The sequence below is a fragment of the Lactuca serriola genome, chromosome 8 (assembly GCF_051521515.1).
Source record: "Lactuca serriola cultivar US96UC23 chromosome 8, Lser_US96UC23_V15, whole genome shotgun sequence".
NCBI lineage: Eukaryota > Viridiplantae > Streptophyta > Magnoliopsida > Asterales > Asteraceae > Lactuca > Lactuca serriola.
The window spans coordinates 80,794,209-80,800,129 of NC_136415.1; positions in this window are offsets into that span (position 1 = coordinate 80,794,209).

The following is a 5,921-nucleotide window of genomic DNA, read 5'->3' on the forward strand; positions in this document are numbered from 1 at the left end:
TCTCTCTCTCTCTCTCTCTCTCTCTCTCTCTCTCTATATATATATATATATATATATATATATATATATATATATATATATATATATATATATATATATATATATATTGTGTCAGTTGTATTTACCTTTCACCATCCTAAATAATGGAGGGTGTCAATTCACAGCCCATACACCCGAATAAAACGTGTTTCACACTGGTCCATGAAAATAATAAATATAAAAAGTACATGTTGTGATGTTGGTGAGGTGGTTCGTATTTTGATAGTAATGATAGGAACTTTGTGGAGTTAAGTTGACAAATGTGAAATATTTATTGTCGGTTATCAGTCATATCGCTCACATTATGCCATATTAGATAGACAAGTGTTTGAAAGGAAGGGTATATGTCGCATAATGTTTCCATTAAACAATACTTGTATCCTTTGTAATTTGTAGTTTTGGGATACTGATCATTCTTGAAAGTGTGATACTAACAAACCATATTTTGCCTTTTCTTTTGGTGTTGAAATAAGAATTTATATAATTAAATAATATACAAATCAATAAAAGATTACAAACAGGACACAAAAATAAATAAATAAATAACCCAAAGGAGATCAGTTCCAACACATCATGTGACGTGATTCTTAAAAAGGGTACAAAACAAAAGTATGACATTTGTTGGTTGAAGTGAATCTGTCTCATGATATGGTGGGTAACGACCTGACCTTCAACTTGCAATTATCACTCCAAGTTTTATATTATTTTGCCCAGTAACATATTTATACAGCTTGTCATGAGTATATACATTTTTTAGTTCCCGCTTCTTTTTCTTGATGGACTACTTGCATCCAAGAGCTTTTTAGTTCCAGTAGGAAATATGTTACCAAAGTGTTATTTTCCAAAATTCATGACATGTCATTAATACATTTTTTTTTCTTCCAAAAAGCTACATCTTGGGACTCCATAGCCTCCTTAAAACCCCTGGATCCTCCTCAATATTAGAACAATATGAATATTTATATCAGATAAATATATAATCAATTTCTTTTTCTGATAATGTTTTTCTTTAGGGCTAGTGTAATTTTACAATTGTTTTGGCTAGTGTAAGTTTACAATTGTTTGACAATCCCCAACTCAAAAAACACCAGGCTTTGGTCTAAAGCATTATTAGGCACATTAGCTTCAAAAATTAGTTTTTAGTTGAAAAGAGAGCTATAGCTTATAAACTAATTTATAAGCTAAAATAAACTATTTTTATTATTTTATCAAACATTGAATTTCAATAAATTAATTTTTAAGCTAATTTAATGAAATTTTAAAAAACTAGTTTCCATTACGATTTAAATTTTTTGAAAAATAAGCTATAAATAGGTGTGTCAAAAAGGCGGAGTTGGTGCAAGGTTTTGACAAAAATTGTACGCACCCGATGTACGATTCTTTTATGAGATTTTTAGTTGTTTATAACATTGGAAAGCATAAATAAATAAAATAACATAAAATATTAATTTCTAATATGAAAGATGCTTTTGGATTCACGTGACACAAAATGAATTCAGTCGTTTCAAGATTTTTTGTTAATCCATAATCAATTACTTTTTCTTTCTCTCTCTCTTCTATGATTAACTATCGATTGCCACAAGATCTTTTCATTAGTTATTCGTATTTTTAAGACTTTCTTTTTAAAAAAAATTCCACATTCAATTAAAAAAACATTAAATTACATAAAATAAAACTTAATCTATTGGTGATTGACTTACCGAGTAGTTATTTGATATATGTTTCTGATATGATTATAAACATACATCAAAGGTGTTCAGCTTTGAAAATACTTTTCCAAATAATATTTACCAAAAATAAGTGTATTTTGTGTAGTTTAATTTTCTTATTTTTTATTAGCTTAAAGTGCTGTCACATCCCTTTTGTGTGCATGAACAACGACCTCTCATGGGTCCATAACTCCATATCCCTTCAAGATTGTATCAATTTATATATAAGAATGTTTTGCATCAGTTATATTAATATTATCATTTTTTTAAAATTCAAGGTATCATTAAATATTTGCTTGTTGTAATAATAGGAAACTTCTTATGGTTGTCATACCGAAAACGCGAAGTATACTCTATGTATTTATTTATAATCAAAAGATTTTTGATAGAAAAAACTTTTATTTATGGACATTTGTTATTGACTTTTCATTGCTTACTGTCTTTTGTTAACCAGAAATTGTCACAAAATTACAAATATTTTTGAAAAAGTTTTATTTCGTTCATACTTTTGTTTTTTTGTTTTGTTTTTTTTTTTTGAACAGAAAAGTCCTGATTATTTGATTTTACACAATAATATGTCATTTTTCCTGTTATTTTTTTTTAATTTGAGCCAAAATGAAATAATCAAGACTTTTACAAAGAATATTTAAATTTTAATACAATAATTTACATAAAACATCTTTAATGAAATGTTTTTTATAAATTTATTATTTAATGATTAATACCCGAAGATGCACCCGAAGGTGTGTCATGATAGTGGGCTCTAATCGTAAAAGGTATGGGGTTGAATTTTCAAAATATTATATACTATAAAATTAGGAATAGTAATAGTAATAATTTTACATTTTGGTTTTGTCGTTACTTAAAGCATCGACAAAAAATATATGAGTTATTACCATGAAAGCCACAAGTTTTACACCCCGATTCTAAATTAGCCCTTAATGAATTTTTTGTTTCTAATTAGCCTAAATAATTGAGACGAAGTTTTAAAATCTTATCAACAACAGGTTAAGCTCCTCAACCGGTCACCACTTTCTTATACTACTCGATCTTTCTAAAATATGTCCGTACACTCTTAACATCACCTTTGAGCAAAAAACGTTTGCATCAAAAGGGTTTTCATGCAGTTGATCTTGAGAAAAAGAAGTGTTTGAAAAGTGTTTCCAACACCATTGAAATACACTGAACTAGAAAGGTATGTAGATGCCAATGAGAAATTGATGTGTAAGTGTGTTTTTATCTTCCATAATCGAGTTCCATAGTATTATTAACAACTTTGGTTTTTCATCTTGAACATATGGCTTCATCATCTGGAATTAAAAAGGTCAAAGGGCCTGAATAGGTTTACGTAAGGGACGAGGACTCTGATGATGATGATGGGTTTTACATGCAATAATGCAGATAAATCCTTATACACTTAAGGGTACATGCAACCTATTAGATCTAGTCATAACTCTATTGAAGTAACATTCTGTTGAACAACAAGAACTCTATAACCCTAGGTAATTTCGAAATTATAAGAATTAAATACATTTGTGATTGTTGTAGCAAACAATCAAACAATCTTTCTTGCAATCACTTGGAAGCTAGCACCAGAAATCTTGTGCCTCTAATGGTTCGCACCCAACCCTAGCAACTAGGAGACTTGAAGAGAAAAAAGAGGGGGAAGTAAAATTTTATCTTTTTCTTGAGAAATAGGGATGGCTGAAATTTAGAACCCTATGGAGGGTTTATATAGGTGATCAAAGGAGCTAGGGATAAGACAGTTTCCTAAGATAAGTCATAATCCCTTAACTTCCTCCCTAAGGCATCCAAAGCATCTTTAATGCCCAATGAAACCCTAGAAGACCTCTAGAATTCGTTCCCTCTCCTAGGGAGATTCTAGAATTGGTCAATGTTCAATCTTTTGAACATTATCACCTTTAGCCCTTCCACTTTTAGTTATTCCAATTAATCCCAAAATTAATTCCAATTAATTTATAATTAAATAATATAATTTCTAAATAATATATTATTCTCATAATATATTAATAAATTATTTATTTTTTATTTCTAATTAATTTATAAATCACATAATAAATTAATAAATCAGTCTCTCTCTCTAAAGGTCATCTTTGTCGATTACTAGGTTTGAGGGCAACCCAAAAGGACTTCACTAATAACTCAAAATTATACTAATTTAGTTATTGGCTTAGACAACTAATCCTACAAATGATCTTATAGATTTCTCCTTCTTGGATTTTGCAACAGAGACCTTTAAACCAACCTCAAACTTGTCTGATTGACCCATTCCTTAATATATTATGAGATGATAATATGTTAAGGATGACTCTTGATGGAATGGTAGATGATGATAATGAAGTTGGTGTTAAGGAGCCGGAGCATGATCATATTGATGATCAAAATGATTGTGAAGTGGGTGTAGAGTATAAGGTTCATGATCCACACATCCATTGGAAATAGATGAGGCCTGTAGTAGGATAGTGTTATGAGTCCCCTGCTCTACTCAGGTTTGCATTAACTAACTATGCAGTAGCTAATGGATATTAGTTTTGGTTTATGAAGAGTGTTAGAGTTTATGTTGCTTGGAAGTCAAATGAACAAACATTTCAGATTAAATCCATATGTGACATAAATCTATGTACTAGGAATTATAATTTTGGATGTTTGGTTAGCTGCAACTGGTTAGCCAAACATTACCTGAAGGATATAATTATGAAGCCAAAGATGACAATGAAATTATGAAGCCAAAGATGACATTGACTGAGATGAGGGAAGATTCACTTAGGATGTTTTCATTAGAAGTATCTAAGGTGCAATGTCACAGGGCTAGGAAAAAGGCAAGAGAGATGATAGAAGGTAAGTTAGAAGAACATTAAGCAAATGTATGGGACTATGTTGCATAAATCCTCAAGTCTAACCTAAGGATCACATGCAAAGTGGGAGTAGAATCTAATCCAAGTGGCGTGAACTATTTCAAAAGGTTTTACATGTGTTTAAAGGCTTTTAAGGATGGTTGGAATATGGGTTTCGGTCATCTGATAGGTTTGGATGGTTGGTCAAAATCAAAGTCAAAGTCAACTGTAGTAGGTTGCCACATCGTGGCCATCATTGGCCACGCCGTGGCCACTAAACGACAAAACAAACGGGCCTTGACCTACCCGTCACTTGTGGCAACCTGAGCCACACCGTGGGGACTAGTCTGGGCATCTCAAACCATTAAGTCACTTTCCTTTACAACTTCAAGGGCTCCAAAACTCAGATTTGGTCCTTTCTAAGGTCCAAGTGGATAAAGTTTTCAACTTTATCCTTTTAGACCCTCTAAGAGATAGAGATTACACTTCTAGGTCTAAATAGGGTAAAAACATGACTTGGATTTGTTGGATTGGGTATCTAATCCATAATTATATTTGGTATGTACTTGACTCGGTTGTAGCATTGTCCTTTTGGGTTGCCTTCACCAAAGCAAGTTAACTGGATGAATAATAGAGAAAGAGGTTATTATGGTTTATTAATATATTATATGAATAATATATTAAAATAGAAATCATATTATTTGATTAATATTGGTCATGAATTAATTTAGAATTAATTTTATGGTCAAAAGAGATTAATTAAATATAAGGGGCTGATATTGTAATTATGTGATAATTTCAATATGGGCTGAGGAGCCCTAAAGAAGGGATGGACGAATTATATGGGGAAGCCTACATAGAAATCATCCATAGGAGGCCTTCTGGAAGGATCCTGTGGACTGCTTAAGGCCTAAGCAATCTAATTAGGGTTTTGACTGAAACCCTAGCAGCTCATCTATATAAGGAACCCCCTGGCTTCATAATTTCCGCTACCACAACCCTATAAGGATTCATTGAGCTGAAAATTACCTCTCTTCCCTCTCTCTCTAAGATTCTCCAATTGTTTTGGTGTTTGTGATCCATTAGAGGCATCACATTTGAGGTGGTAGGTTCTCATAAGCTCAAGATCATCAAGCTACAATCAAAGGTAACCTTCTTACTAGTTTATTTATGTGGATTTCGATTTTGATATGCTAGATCAAGGGTTTATAAGCTTTGGAAGATTATTGCATGTTCAAATAGAAAAACCTAGATCCAAAGCTTTAGGGTTTGCATGTGCACCATAGGATTGATTTTTTGCTTATAACCCAACAGTGGT